A 16,743-nucleotide genomic window follows, 5' to 3' on the forward strand; every position below is an offset into this window, starting at 1 on the left:
GCCAGGTGAGAAATCCAGAGATGTAGAGAAAAAGTAGGTGGAGTCAGGAAGCCATGTGGTTCTGCCAGAGAAAGATGCCAAATGAAACCTTGCCTGACAATAAGCCACAGCTACGTGGTGATACACAGAATAGAAATGGGTTAAGATATAAGAGCTAGCTAGCAATACACTTAAGTGACTGGCCAAGCAATGATTTAAATAAAATAGTTTCTGTGTGATTTATTTCAAGTCTGAGCGACTTCCATCAACAATCAGGTAGTTAAGGCACCTGTACTTCCACAGCATTAGGCTCCAAACAGGAGAGACTCTTGATAAGTCAATCTAATAAACTGATACTCTATTAAAAGCAACTCAAGTCCTTCTGCTCCAAGGTTTAAACCTCGAATCTCAGTTTAAATAAACAAAAAGTCCATTTCACTATAAATTAACTGTTTCCAGTTGTACAACCCAAACACTGCAAAACAGGTAGCAGAAAATCAGAAAATGGAGTTGTAGGGCTGGAGAGATGGCTCAGTGGTTAAGAACATTGCCTGCTCTTCCAAAGGTCCTGAGTTCAACTCCCGGCAACCACATGGTGGCTCACAACCATCTGTAATGAGGTCTGGTGCCCTCTTCTGGCCTGCAGACACACACACAGACAGAATATTGTATACAGAATAAATAAATAAATATTAAAAAAACAAAAAAAAAGAAAATGGAGTTGTACAAGAGAGCTTTTACTCAGCAGGCAGGTCTCTTGAGTTCCACAAGATCAGAGTCAGTGGTTCGACAGTTTGAGGAGGAAGGGTATATCTAAGACTCTGAGTTGGAAATGTAATTCTTTTTTTTTTTTACCTAAGTAAGTTTTTTACCTAAGCAAAAGGTCCAACTAGCTACAAGAGCTCCCTCACTTTTCTAAGTATCAACAGCTGTCCATATTTTCTACCCAGATCTGGAAGTGTGGTAGTTTGAATGTAACTGGCCCCAATAAGCTCATAGAGAGTGGCATTATTAGGTGGTGTAGCTTTGTTATAATAGTAGGCATGGCCTTGCTGGAGTGTGCCATTGGGAGAGTGTGGTTTTGAGGTCTCATATGTGCCCAAGCTATACCTAGTGCCACAGTTCACTTCCTATTGCCTTCTGATCAAGATGTAGCCAGCACCACATCTGTCTGCACACCACCATGCTCCCAGCCAAAATAATGGACTGAACCTCTGAAAATGTAAGCCACCACCTCAATTAAATGTTTTCCTTTATTAGAGTTGCTGTGGTCATGGTGTCTCTTCACAGCAATAGAAATCCTAAGACAGGTAGTCAGGAGAGAAACCAAGAAAGCCAAACGCTACTAGCTAAGGTTTCTGTATCTCAACAGATCTGTTTCCAAGCCAAGGTGACTGCTGAACCTGGAAAGTGTCCTTATCATACTCATCAGGGATATCACAGGAGCCACTACCTTTCTCAGGAGTGGCTTCCTGCAGACCTAGCAAGCTCCTACTATGGACAGAAAGTACATAGCTCTTCACCCCACCTAGGGGGCGGAGCTTCCACACAGGGTTGGGGCATGTCTCCTGGGGGCATCAGGATACCCTTTGAGAAGTTAGCTATACCAGATAGCAGTCTCCTCCCACACAAGCTCCTCTCCCACATTCAGTTGGTCAATGCCTATCTGTTCACTCAAGGGACTTGACTGCTGGGAACACAGCCGAGGGGGCAGACCTGAGAGCTGGTGTGGTGGGGAGGAGACAAAGATCAAAATAAGGAGACCATTTTTTGACTGATAAATGCTACAGAGAAAAACAAAACTATACATAAATGATGTGGCCTGCATATGAAAGGATCATCAGGTCTGAGGAGACAATCCTTGGATTGAGCTCTGGCTGGTACAAAGGAGCCAGCACACAAAGGGGAAGGGCTGATGGGAAAGCTTTCCAGGAAGACAAAGCAGGAAATGCCTAATAGAACCATGTCTGATGTGTTCCAGGTTTGGGCAGCCTCGATGACTGGGAGTGGAGCAACTGATAGAATGACAAGCAGGCCAGAGATACTCCAAGTATACAACTGCTACTCTCACTCTGGACAGACACCATGGCTGTTGCACAGAGAGACAAAAGAGAGGCAGGGAGTCCAAGGAGGAAATGGAAACAGCCGTCCAAAGAAAGAGGCAGCCTGGTCCCGGGTGATGTAGAATCTGATCCATGTTAGAAGGAAATAAAAGAACCTACAGATGGATCAGATGTTTGGGATGGGGAAAGGCAAAATCAGGGGTTCTCAAGAGTTCCAGATTTAACTAATATGTTCTAGGAGATGGGGTACATATAGACCAGGCTGGCTTCCAACTTGCACTCCCCATGCCTCAGTCTCCCCAGTGCTGCAATTACAGGAATGCCCCAGCCCAGTTTACTCTTCATCTTTACTCTTCCATGCTCTTTTTATCAGCACTGACTTCAGCCCTTGGCAGCTTTTAGCAGTGGCTACCAGAACAGCAAAAGGCAGACTCAAATGCACACACACAAGTCTGGTAAGTTATGGTAGGAGCGCCAGCTCCCAGCCTACAAGACACCCTCTCCTCCTACCATCCCCCTCCTCAATGAAGAGCCGCTCTGAGGCCCTCCACCAGCAGTGCTCACAGAACAACTTGAGCTTCCTACCACAGGCTTTTTAAAGCAGGTACTTTCTCTAGCTCGAGTTTGCCACTGTTTAAAATGTTGTGCTAGTTAGCAGTAATTATGTAAATGCAAGCAGCCATTTCTATTTTTAAAAGGGAACCCCATTTAGCATTCTTACATCCTGAGATGTTTAAAATAGCTAGTCCAGGGGCGCCTTCACTTTATTCAAACTGTTTGTGGGTTTAAATACAGGTTCAGCAGAAACCAAAGCAAGCCAAACCTTTGCTTTCTATTAAATGTCTAAAGCAGAGGATTAAAAAACAAACTATTTTACATATTTTACAGAAAGCGGCCATCAGATCAGCACCATGGCAGCATATTGACTGCCAGGCACTGCTGACACTGGAGAAGGAATCAACTTGGGGAAGGAAGGATGGATTTCTTTAAACTCTTCACAAAGGGGGGAAATACATTTAAGCAACTCTTCAAATCACAGCATCTCCCAGAGAACCCACAAAGCCTTTTTTCTTTTTCCCAAACCTACTGCTTTTTAAAGGCAGCTTTTGCCCCTTAATTCCACATGAAATATTCAGTACAGCATAATTAAATTTTATTCCATGCTATTTTTACTGGGCTCACTGAAATAGAGGGTGCTCTCATCTTTAAAACAAACTTCCCAGCAACTCAGCTCGCAGTGAATGGCTGGTGCTCAAGACTGAACTTAAAATGCAAAAGCTATTTTAAAGGCCTCTGCAGGTGCAGGGTAGTCACAGGGGTACTGAAAACGCAGGCTTGACCCTACAGTCCACCAACCTTCACACAAGCAATCAACCCAGCTTTGTTTCCCTAATTGTCTTCGTGTCTCTGTTGGCTTTCTGCTTTCTATGTGGTAGGAAGGAGACAGACATGCAAACAAGTACCCGTCCGTGGCTGAGAGAAACCTGTGGTTTCAGTATTTGGAGAACTGGGTCTTTTACTAGCCAGGGAATAGGCCTAATGGTTTGGGTTTTTTTTTTTTTTTACACAAACCGTATTTGTAATGTCTCTTCCAGATAGGATCAGTAGGCTACAGAGTCTGACACAAGAGAAAGGAAGTGTTCCATCTCTCAAATGGTGAACAGGAAAGCTCACTATTCAAGAAAGCCCAGCACTGTGGCCTTTCCCGTGGCCTCAAGAGGAAAAGGCCTCACTGTAAATAAAGCTCCCCCAGGAATACCCACAACATTAACATCTGCATCCTGGATTCTACCAACCTGAAACTGTCCCTGTTGATGGGATGACAGAGTCCAAAGTCTATTCACTCTTCATTTCAGCAGACTGTCCCATGTCCTATAACTTTCTAGAACCATTCAGATGCAGAGGGTGAACAAACCAACAACCAAGACCCACACAACAAACACCAGAAACTGTACGGACAGCCTACTCTGGATGCCAGACAACACTCCAGACACTTCTTCAGCTTTAATGAGACTATTAGGCTTTCAAAGAATAAAAATGTATCTTAACCCACTCATTTGTCCTTGCAGACCCACTTATGCTATTGACTCAAAAGAAAAGCAGACCTCTGGAGGTATGCCTTAATCCCTGCACTCTCGAAGCAGAGGCCGGTGGATCGCCGAGTTCCAGGCAAGCCAGAGGTACATAGTTAAGATACTATCTCAAGAGAAATAAGCAAGCAAGCAAAGCACGAGGGCCAGGTGCGACAGCACTCAGGAAGCGAAGGCAGGAGGATCGGGAATTAAACTGTCCCCAGTTACACAGCAGCTCTAAGACTAGCTGGAGCTACATCTCAAAAGAGCACAACAGAAAAGCAATGAGCCCCACCTGCCAAACTCACCAAAGTGGTGAATTGAGACTTGACAGCCCAGTGCCTGTTATTAATTACCACAACCACCAGTACAGGGGATTCTTCTGAGCTGTGATGTTCTTAGAAATGGACATCAATCAACACAAGAGCAAGACAGGTGACAACAATATTTAATTTTCATAGGACAGGAACGGGTAGGGTGTTATAATTTACCTAAAGCATGACTGCCTCCATCATGCATGCAAACTTTCTCTCTGGAGATGCTGCTTCTGTCTGCATCCCAGTTTTTCCATAAGATGTTCTACTAGTTTCTCAAGGATTGGCCCTTATCACGTTTCTTTCAAATAGCTCAGAGGTACTTAAAAAACAAAAGCTGTATGTTGCAGATCTCTACTGACGAAGTTTATCGTATACAGCCTAGTGTTCACAGAGCAGTTACAGCCTCACAGAAGCAGTCCATCACCCCAGAGCCCATCATAGTGCTGATGGAGTCAACACAGCTTTCACTAACCAAAGCACAAGAGAGCCCGTGCTGCCTGACCCTTGGTTTCTCCTGAAGAGAGTGAAGTTTTGCTAATTCTATCCTAACAATGCCAACTTCAAAACAGTTAGTGAAGATATAGAACAAGGAAACTGTCTACTAGGCATTAAAGAATTGTTATGCATAACTAGCCTAAGGTAACTAGGAGTCTCATCAATGTAAAGGTAACAGCAGTCTTTTCAAAAGCCAAGGCTGCAGGAGAAATGGGCTGGAGGTGCTGGACTGCTAGCAGAATGACTGGGACCAAGGTCTGTGCTCTCAACCAAGTCAACCCTTGCTCTTACTTCATCTTGTTCATGAAAAAGGACAAAGCTCTCCCTACTCATCCCTCACATGAAGAAGCCAAGTGACATGGCATGTCACTTTCTTAAATTAAAGTATGTGAACAGAAAGGAGTTTCCATGTATTTCCATATATGTATTAAAACTAGATCGCAGATTGTGGAGCCTTCTACTTAAGTGTATGAGAAGCAGCTCTGAGACCGAAACACAGCGCTGAAACACAAATGTCACGGACCACCCTGTCTACTTAGGTTGTGCCTATCAGTCAACTGTACAAATAGGGGTAAACTTAGGCATGAAGATGCTGGAAAAAAAAATCACAGAGAGTGTTTCTAACATCAAATAGCCAGAGACACGAAATGAGGTCAAAACTGAAGGTGGTCTGCGGACAAGTACCAGGTCTACAGTGGAACTCAGGGACCAGAGGCAAACATTACAGTCTTCAGCAAAGTGCTAAGTGGACAACTAAACCAAACTTGACCCAGGTTTGAAGTGATGAAATAGGGAACACATTCAAGAAAACCCAAGGGTATCAAAGGGCTTACCAGCATGTGTAAACTCAGTCCCATCTTCGGAACTTTGTTGTTAAATACAAAGTTAACTCAAAATAAAGGGTTGGTTTTTGTTTTAATTGTCAAATTTTAAGTACCAAAGGCAGGGCTTGCTGTTCAGTGAAGCGAACATGCCTTTCGCAGCAATCTTGGAAAGTTCATCTGTTTGGCCCTTGAGTTCACCCCTTAGCTTCATCCTCCAAGCTGTTCTCTTCAGGGTTTGAGACAAGTTTCCCTGATAGAGACCCACACAAGGTACAGCCACTTCCCCAGGCCCTATAGCCACGCAGAACTGCAGACAGATTTGGTGTTTGTTCTGCCTGATGCCGAAATCCAGAGTAATAGAATCTGGCCAGGGGACCTCGGTGGGAAAGCTGGCTCCAGAGAATACCAGAGGGACAAATAAGGCCATGGAGACCAACCCTTCAAGCCTGGGCCAAGCAATGTCTGTAAATCACCCAAAGCTAGCAGGGAGGCCTTCTCATTAATTCGGGAACTGATAGCATGTCCCTTCTGAAAAGGCAGGCTAAAGAATGCATCCTGGGCAATCTGAATACCAGCATATTCTTTCTTACAACAAGCCCATGTGAGGAAGGCACTAAGTCAACTCCATTGCCAGGCTTAGTGGAGTAGTAAACCGGCAGGCATGAAACGTAAGAAAAAAAACAAACAAAAGACAAAAATCCAAGTTGGTGTAAATCAGCACCTGGAGGAAAAGATGACTAAACTAACTGTAAGGCAATGCCTCTTTACAGAGTGAGCCCAAGGCTCCTGGGTCAGAGTCCCTCTCTGCCTGATGTCCTCTGTGTACCACCAGAGGGCACTAACTCATGGGATGGCTCTTTCAAAGCATATGGCATGTCATTTAAACTGCAGGAACACTAAATGAGAGCTAGATTTTGAATGAAGTGCTAAATATGAAATTTTAACAGCGGCTTTAGACAACCATTGGAAGTTTCACTGAACCCCACAAAACTTAAAAGGTACGCATGTCAACCGCAGCAAATGTAAACAGTAAGTCAATCTGATCTTCAGTCTGGTGAAAAGACAATTCAAAATGCATGAAGAATTGTTCCTCCATCTTTGGCCCAAGAGAGCGGTGACCTTGTCAACCACTCCCAGCTTCTTCCACACGCAAACGGGAACACCAAGAGACGAGTTGGTTTCTTAATCTGAGAAATCATTCTGTGACGAATTAAAAAGGAGATGTTGACCATAACAAATTATAGTGCACTTTATTAAGCAGGATTAAAACATGATTTCATTTGTACTTCACACCTTCAATAAAGAGCATGTAGTTATGTTCACTATGTCCGGGGTTGCTGCTCTAAGCAAATTAACTTACGTAAAATACAACTTACCCCCAGAGGTTCGAAATTTCTGTATTAGTAAAAAGTTCAACCTTGCATTTTTTTTACTACAACCAAAAATTTTCCTTACACCTGTACCCTCTACTGGGATTTATTCATCCACACAATTCTAAATAGAGGTCTGTGAGTTCTGCCTCATTAACCCCTTTCTGCAATTACACCCTCGTCTCAAAATTCACACGTCTTACACTTCCATGGGAGGAAAACAGTGACATTCAAAATAACTAAATGACTTGTCTAGTGCAAATGGCATCACAACACCAAAGGCTTTAGTTTCCTGGTTTGCTGTGTGGTACACAGAAAGGTCTGGTTTGAGCAGAGGTATTAGACACTCAGGTTTAATTGGTTCTTTGTCATGGTTTAGTTGACTCCTTCCGTGTGTAATAAGTTTACAATGAAGGGAACAAAACCTGGCAGATAAGACACACTACACCTGGAGGTTATTCCTCACAAGCCAACGCTACAGACAAACTCACCTTGAGCCAGGGCCACTTCACAGGACACTGTCTCCTTGGGTCATTGTTCAAAAACAAAAACTCAGGGTTTGCAGGAATAATCCTTGTATTGTGACCTCTGCCAATGCACAAACAGATAAAGGTGGGCCGCAAGGGCTTCTGGGCCAGGACTTCTGTTTCTCTCTACATACTGCCATGCATGCTTACCAATTGCCTCTGAGTGCTCTGGGCGACATGTGAATATCACAGACAGCACAGACTAAGATAGTTCTGCGACTAGTAAGTACTAAATTCACATGAGGCAGCTAAGTGTGTGTGGTCCACTGATGGCTGAGATGTCATCCAGCTCCGTAAGTCCTAGTCAGTGATTGCTTACTCTAGACAGCACCTGGACTGGACTGGACTGAACTCTGTCACATACTGGATCATAGATACTGAGGAGACTATGTCTTTTCCTAGACTTTCTTCAATGGTGGTGATGCTACAACATGCCAGGGAAGCGACTCACATCCCCTCTGTCTGTTGCTACTCAGGCAGCATGAACACCACAACATAGTGGCTCTAAAATTCCTAATCCCACCATCTCAGATACTCTGCTTCATGTATCTCCCTGAACTAGCTGCAAAACAAAACTTCCTATTTATGTTACCATTCTGAAAGGCATACATAAATACATAAAGTACATAAACAGTAAATCAAAAGAGAAGAATGAGAAATGACGCAACACCAGTGACCCACTAGTTCACTGAACCGCATTTATTGAAATGCCAGGCGCTGTCTTGTGTGCTGGAGACAGAGACAACACACAGGCCCTGCTCTCATGGAGCTTCCATTCTTCTGGGAGGCAGTAATCAACACATGAACAGGTTATTGCTGGGTGAATGGTAATAAGAAAAGGGAAGTTTGGAGGCCGAAGAGACACTGGAAGCAGGGAATACACAGTGCAGGCTACTCCCTAGAGATAAGTGGCTGCGGTACCCTCTCACGGGCACACTGCATGAAGCAAGAGTAGGTCACTTGGCTCTTATTTCATTTTTAGTAAGATTCAGCTCATATAAACTTGGGGTTTAAAGTGAAATGAATTCACTGATACAACTGTCTTGAAGCAGATAAGAAGCTGGCAGGACGGAAAGCTCTCCCTATGCGCTCTGCCAGCTTCCTCCCAATGTGCCAGCCCTCACGGCTCCAGCTCTGTGGGTCCCTCTTCTTGCTGCGCCCATGAACAAGTGTGTGGTGAGAGCCTGAAATAAACAGGTGTAAAATGGGTCAAGACCGTCGCTTCTATTTCTGTTCTTAACTGAAGAAAATGTGCCCCACTTCCAGAGGCAGAGAGGAAACACGTGAGTAAAGGACAACTGAAGAATATTCTAAACACACTTATGAGTGTGTGTGTATTTGTACATGTGTCTCTACCCCACATGACCTATTTCCCAAAGATAATTCAAAATTGGGTCTTTCTTGTATAAAATGTCTTTTTGGCAATGTCACAGTGTAACTTTTATTAGGCTCTGAGACAGACTGTTTAAAGAACCAAATAAAGAATTGAAAGCTCAAAGATGATCAAGGTCCAAGTTCAATTAACACTATTTTTACAAGGATTTTTTTTTTTGCTTACTCTGAATATTCAGCACACTCCTTTGGTTTTGGTTTTTTTCTGACACGCATCCCAGGGGAGCCATTAAGTACAATCAGTTCTCTAACTCGGATTAATGTGTCTAAGTACATATTGATGGAACAGACAATACTTCAAGAGGCTGCCTTGCTAGAGTCTGTCTGTGCCACCCAGCACTGAGAAGGCTGACTCAACTCCTAGCACTTCTAACTGGTCACCACAGGCTAGTTTCCCAGGAAGTCAAGGACACTTCCGAATCAATGTAAAATCTTAGGGAGCTGCCAGTGACTTCCACTGTAGCCCTGAAACTATCCCAAAGCACAAAGCCACAGAAAGGAAACCTCAGAAGTCTCTACTTCCCTAGCTCAGGAGCTGGTAGGATGAGGGGCAGGCAGGCAGCAGGTGGAGCACAGGAGTGAAAGGTGCCTGGCTGCCTCCCAGGCCTCAGATTAGCACAATGTAAACAGGACTGTAGTTCAGGGCTTAAGGGGGAGTAAAAGGCCCATAGCACTAGGCTATGCTCAATGATTCATGGGCTTAGAATACAACAATAGGTTATATTGTGAAGAGGATCTATAGGTCAAAGTCCTCATGACCTATTCCCCAGGTGTTATTCAACTAAATTAGCAACTTGAGATATCAGGATAAACTGAAGATTCCAACATAAACCACATGTCATAGATTGTGGACATCTCTGGAATCAGACAGCAGCTTCTGACTTGTTTCCATTGCTCTCTGCACCTTTGCTTTCTGCTACCATAATTTTAAGACCTGCATAAACAAAAACAGCATTTACTCTTCTCTTCTCCAATCAGTTCAGTCTGCCCTTTGACCTGAGTGTGCCTTTACCCCACCATCACTTCTCCCCCACCCACCCTGGTTTACTCACTCACACCACACATTAGTACTAGGCTGTGCTCCAGGAAAACAGAAATAAGGAGGCCTAGCACCAGCTCCCAGAGAGCTCCTAACTCACTGAGGAAAGAGATAGTGACAATTCACTGTACCAAGGACCTACACATAGATACAGGGGTACCACTCCATAAGAACAGCTAGCTGGAGTTAATGGCACTGAACAGAGCTCAAGAGAAGGGTTTGTGAGAAGCTGGCCTCTAGAATCTGCGAGGAGATGGGTTGAGCTGGTGCAGAGAACAGAGGGTAGAAAAGTGTTTTAGAGGGTGTAGGGAGGGGTCAAGAGGCAAGCAAGGTATAGCTGGGCGGGGGCACAATGTAATGGGCCAGAGCTGTGGGTTTGGTTTTAGGTGTGTATGTGGACTCTCTGATGAAGACAAGGAATGGGTAGACACCTGCCCAAGGAAAACCAAACACTGCTTTTGGGCGATGTTAGTCAAGCCTTAAGGTTCAGCAACAAATTTTCAAAATAAATACGTCACAAGTTTAAATGTTATACCTTGAATTTCTTTTCTTACTCCTTTCTCCCCCCACCTCCATCTCTCAGAACTCTAGTAACCCAGATCTAAATTAAAAACAGTGGCCAAAGATCAAAATTCACTTTCCTAGTCTGGACAAACTGACCTTCACTTTTAATGAGATTACAATTCCATGCACACCAGGGAAGTAATTGTGCTAACACTGCCTTCAAAGCTAAGCCTCTGGGATCTCCCGTGGCCTGTGCTGTGACTCACAAGTGCGGTAACAGACAACCCTTCTGTCGCTGAGACCCACTGCTCATCAGGATCTGTGTATGAAGGGATGAGTCAGTTTGTAGGCAAAACACTAACAACTGGCAGTGAAGCAAAACATTCAAGTTCACCTAATACCTTAATTTCCAGCTGACTCTTGGTATTCATGCCCTGCTCCTCAGATGTTCTCATTAAGGTAGAGTCTGAGAGTGTTTAAGTAGGAGTCAGTTTCATTGTTTCTAAAACCCATTTCTTGAGCTCCCCACCCCCTTAAATGCAAGAATAGACTTAGGCAGGAAAAAGTTCTCAACCAACAGCCTGGGTTCTGACAGGCTACAGACCAGTTGGATCCCTCGCTCTCTTTTGATACCAGTTGATATTTAAAAAAAAAAAAATCCCACAATACACAGGACTCAAAATAGCTTCCTAAATACCTGTGCTTAGATCTTGAAATAAATTCCTGGTTAATCTTGTTGTTGTTGATTTTTTCAAGATAGGGTTTCTGTGTAATCCTGGCTGTCCTGGAACTTGCTCTGTAGACCAGGCTGGCCTCAAATCTACCTGCTTCTGCCTCCAGACCTAGTTAATCTTAATATTGTACAGAAAATAACAAAAGGGACCCTAAAGCAAACTTAGACTTGTTAAGAGGATGGAATCAGAGCACCATCCTGCGTTCTCTTGGGACTCGGATTAACTTTGCATTAATAGTCTTCATAAAAAGAGAGTCCAGCAGAAGTGAGCCAATATCTCTGTCCCTGCAAACTACCTTACCTTTCCCCAGTCTTTAAGGCTAAAAACAGTTTTCACATTGAATCGACTTTTATTATCAAAGGCTCAACGTGGTCAAAGCCAACACACACATATACGCACACTGATTTGTGTGTGTGGAGAAATAAACTATATAGTGGTTAAGCTGCATGGCAAAATGATGACCTGGCCTTTATCAAGAGGACAGGAGAGTATGCACACTGCTGTCTGTACCACACAGAAATGCCCTGAAGCTACTAAAAGTCGGCTTCTGTGGAGATTCAAACACCTTCAAGAGATTGTTGAGCTAAGTATTACTAACAGAATTTGAAGGATTTGAGGATTATGCCAAAATAAAGATCAGCATCAAAAGATACATGGAAATAAAGACTGTCTGAAACATTCATAGGGGCAACACCTTTATTAGCTACTCCTTGCTTGAATGAAAGCAGACAGAGGGCATCAGAAGGCTGCAAGGAGAGGAAGATACTACAGAAATGATGGCCCACGCTCTGGGACTCCTATGAGAACTCCTGCTCTTATCCTGGGGCCTCAGTGAGGAAGAACAGCCCTCAGATCCACAGATGCTCCGACTCACCTCCATGGCTACTTAAAACAGGAACCCTCAACACTGGGTCTCCTCTCCTGCCTTACAACCTAGAACTAGGAGCCAGGTGGTTTCAGGCCCACCCACCCAACTTTTCATGAACCTGAGCTTCTCTGTCCTCTGAAACTAGACTGCACTTCCATGGTCATCTGCAGAGTTTCACTGACCAGTGTGGCAGCCATGAACTTCCTGGTCACCTGAAACGTGTCCCTACTAGAATGAGGTGTGCCTACACAATAACACACCAACTTCAAAGACTGTACTCAAACAGCACTATATCCTAACAACCTTTGTGGTACATGTCCACGTACATCACAATATACTACTGGGTGAAAGAGACTGCCATCTATTAAGGCTCATTCCACTCTGACCTTTTAAAACCAGCTCCCTTGAGGCCAGCCTGGACTACAGAGGTGAGACTCTTGTTTCAATAAACAAAGTTTTACCTGTGACCTACAAAAACTCCCAGGATTCTACTGCTGGTACCTGCCCTGCCCTGTGGCCCTCATTTCCTCTCTGGACAGCACCATCATCCTCTATCTGTCCTCCTAGTCTCTTCTCTGTTGTCAGCCCTGCACACATCTTGGAACCTCTGCTTTTGGCTGTCCTGCCTACTTGGGATGCTTTCACTCCAGACATCTACATGGTTCATTCACTGTCACATCCTTCATGTTATCAAAATGGAGTCAAACCTGAGAGAGGGTGCACAAGAACACTCTCAGACTCCGGGCCACTTGACAAAGTTCACCTCAGTGCTCAACCTGCTGCCACTAATTATTAGAAATGAAAGGGTCAGACGCCTTCACTAACACACAATCTGGATCAGAAAGGCTAGGGTGGAATGTCAACAGCACCAGCACTGCTTACTCAAGTGAGGTGAAACAAGCTGTTTTGTGGTAACTGGTTTCCTCATCTGTGGATTTGGGAACAAGGAGGGATCTACTATCCTGTGTTCTTGGGAGCTCCGTGAGTTAATACGTGGAACTGGCACATATAAACCCTCAAGTTACCAGCACTTGATATTTGTTCCTTGTTGTTCTTCCCCAACCAGCAGAGGTCTGTAAGAGGAAGGTGTGGCTTGTTTCTGCTTCATTCCATGCACCCAGGCAGCCCCACACTAGACATCTGATAGTAGCTTACAAGAACAAAAGAATAAATATACTTTATTTATTTAAAGACATTGGGACTTTAGAGTTTTGAGGAGGGCATGAAAGTTTTCTTCCAATCTACACCAGAAAGAGTAGGCATTGGTCTTGGTAGTTGGCTCATGCCTGTAATTCCAACACTCAGGAGGCTTGAGCAGGTGCATGGACACAATGATAAGACCACCTTAGACTACGAAGTGAGACTACCCACTCCCTCAAAAAAAAAATGCCCTTCTGGGTAGTTTTGTAGATGCTGTGCCTCCCTGGATAAACAGTCTCCTTGCTACCTTGAAAACAAGTCATATGTACCACTTTCTGAGCAGTAGAGTTTAATTTCACAAGTTAGAAGCCTCCTACAATCTCAGACTATTTGCTAAAAAGTTACCCCCCCCAAAAGTTCAGGTCTCAAAACAAATGACAGAAAAAAATAGATTTCAGTCTGTCATGTTCAAATTTGCACATGTATACTGCTTACTGAAATCACTAGCACTACCCTGCATCTGGATCATGTGGCGTTTTCTGGATACCACCACGAAAAACCATTCAAAGCACTTTCCCCTGAGCTAAGACCACAGAACAGCTCACCAAACACTGAAGTCTCCCAAGCCCAAGCAGAGGTAGCTGAATCTCTAAGCAGCCCTGAGACAGACTTTGCTCACAGGATGTACCAGGTCCCTTTGATCTGGCCTGTCTCACACCTACACACATGTATTCCTCTCAGGATAACTGAGCCTTGATTTACAGATGGTATTGATAGACTAAATTAGTTCCAAGATCTACCATCCTGGAGTAATACAGGCTCTTTCTGGGAAAGATTGGCTGCCTTTAAAAGCCATATAGAAGGGATGGAGAAAGGGAAGTGACCCAGTGCTCAGCAAAGGAAGGACTTGGCTCTTAACCTCTGACCTAATTGCTCCCTGTGAAAGACACAAAGGTGTCTTCAAGACGGTGATGCTGAACATAACAAAAAAAGGCACTGGTGCAATGTTGTAGTACTGCCACATCTGCCCTGAATGCCTTCAACCTTGTGTGCCTGACCGGATAAATGAAACCTGGGAGCAGAGGCCCAGGAGGTCATAGTGACATAGATATCACGCACCCCATGCATGGCTTGACTGTTTCCCTGCACTGCTCCAGCTTCCTGCTGATGGTGATGGGAATAAAAAATAGTGGCTGGAGGTCACTGGGAGGTCTTGAAAAATGGTACGGTCTAGAGAGGTCTTTTCTGTTAGTTCTTGTGGTCATTGTGTTTTTTAAAATCTGCACTTGATTGACCATTAAGGTCACTGCAACATAGTGAAGGACTACTGTGAGGCAGGCAGGCACAGGTCACTCTCAATCTGCACTGCTGTACAGTGGCAACACCTGAAGCATCAGGATGCTGCTGCTCTACTTTCAACCGTATTTAGCTGATGATCCTAAATAACACTCTGTCAGCTTTTGTAACCCGGCACAAAACCACACACCTTGTGATCTACCAGCTGGGCTGCAGTAATGCCCTTGACTTGAGGCTTAAAAGCTTTAGTCAGGACGTACCTTTGATGTATTGTCTTTCCATATCAGACTGCAATGATTACCCCCAGATGTGCCATCCATAGAGTGCTACCAAAATTAGATTACGGCCAGCTAGTGAAACTCCCTCTCCCCTTCGGTACCACTTTGGAGGCTGCTGTTCTTGCCTTTGTCTGCAAGATCCAGAAGACACAGCTCTTAGGTTTACAGGATGCGGGGATAAGAACCATCTGCCTGGTCTGGTATTTCTTTAATTAAAACTTTAATTACAGATATATCTCTGCACAGATACGTGCAGTCTTTCAGCTCCTGCTCTTAATTACCTGAGCTACTGTGAAATGAAGAGTGAGCACTCGCTGAGTGTCTACTGTGTGCAAGGGCATGTGCCAGAGGCCTAAGGGGAACAGAGCCCAGCAGGGGAGACCCAGAGACAGACTTGAGCCAAAAATTTCACCTGTTTCTCGCCCTATCCTCTTAGCACTATCTCTGGGAAAATGAAGGATTAAGAAATGGAATCAGCACAGGAGCCAGGAAAAGGCCCGGAAGTGAAGGCTGAGCCACTTCCATGGAACCACGGCCATCACTTTGTGGGAGAACCAGTAAGTGGGGACTAGAACCACAGGGTGCTGATTCCATGACATCCTACCTGGCAGCAATTCTAATGTCATCTTCTTCATCAACTCCCTTTGGCTTGGGCAGACCTTCATGGGGAATGACAGAGCACTTCTCACACCCCCACAGAAGCCACGAGGGCAAAGGTCATCAAATAACCTCAAAGGCCACCAAGTGACACCCAAGCCACACTGCATAGATCTGGAGACTCACACTGAGGCCTCTATCTCCTCAGAATTACCTTAACCTTGTAACACTGGCTCTTGTGGAGGGAAGGAGATTACTCTGACGACCCCACCAACACTCCTGGAGGTAGGTAGTTAAGGGCAAGCTTCTGTACTGCCATGCTTGCTGTTCCACCCTTACACAGGATTGGTGTGACAGGGTCTGAAGCCTTTTCCTCTCAGGAGCAGATTCCTCATCACCAAAATCAAGGGGTTCAACACAGGTATCACCTAACTTACAGTTTAAAAGCTTACACGGCAACCATGTAGAGGCCCAAGGTAAGAAGTCTCTCCAAGACAACCCCAGCCCATTCTAGTGCCTAACCTGCACTGCTTGGTGACTGAGAAAAGCCTAGCATTTCTCAGCCTACTAATGCCCATGTGGCAAAATTACTAAGTCCTCAAGATGAACCAAACCAGGATAGATGATCACAAATGAAGCCTAACAATGCTCAGGCTAATAAAGGGTGGCACCTACTCCAACACAGATACCAAGACAAATTTAAAAGTCCATCTGAACACCTACTATGTGGTAGGCCCCTTAGGTTTGTAAGCATATTACACTGTGATGACAGGGATATGGGTGAGGGGAGAGTGTCAGAGCTAGAGAGGAAGAAAAGAGAAAGGAAAACTGAATGTACAACAGATGAAAGGAACGAAGAAAGGTTACAGAATGGAACGCAGAAAAGGTCCTGTGGTACTTAGTTCTAATTTCTGATACAACCTAGTACCTGGGAGAATGTTTCAATGTGGGACTGTCTAGACTAGGTTGTCCTGTAGGCATATCTGCCAGGGATTGTGTTGATTGCCTTAATTGATATGGAAAGACCCGGACTCCAGGTGGGCAGCGCCACTCCCTGATTCTGTGAGTACAGAAAGTTAGCTTAAGTACGTAAGTGTCTGTGGTTCTTTGCTCCAGTGAGAATGTGATGTGACCAGCTGTCTCAAACTCTGCTGTGACTTCCTCACAGCGATGGGAATTCCGAGCTGAAACAAACCCCTATGTTGCTTTCTGTCAGTTTTCTGCTTTTTAATCACGCAACAGAAATAA

The 16,743-nt window shown here is 44.5% G+C and overlaps 1 protein-coding gene across 21 annotated transcripts in view; it reads right to left on the reverse strand.

Annotated features, from left to right (window-relative positions):
• Nucleotides 1-16,743, reverse strand: part of Camta1 (calmodulin binding transcription activator 1) — an 826,088-nt gene that overhangs the window by 728,029 nt on the left and 81,316 nt on the right. The window contains exon 6 of one of the 21 annotated variants that reach the window (XR_012907542.1): nt 7,921-9,973. The exons of 16 other annotated variants lie outside the window; for them this stretch is intronic. The gene's annotated coding sequence lies outside the window, so the exon portion shown is untranslated. Of the gene's footprint in view, nt 1-7,920; nt 9,974-16,743 lie in introns of those variants that run through there. 4 more of the 21 variants (XR_012907541.1, XR_012907543.1, XR_012907540.1 and 1 more) reach the window with 4 other exon arrangements.

The sequence above is a fragment of the Microtus pennsylvanicus genome, chromosome 13 (assembly GCF_037038515.1).
Source record: "Microtus pennsylvanicus isolate mMicPen1 chromosome 13, mMicPen1.hap1, whole genome shotgun sequence".
Classification (NCBI taxonomy): domain Eukaryota; kingdom Metazoa; phylum Chordata; class Mammalia; order Rodentia; family Cricetidae; genus Microtus; species Microtus pennsylvanicus.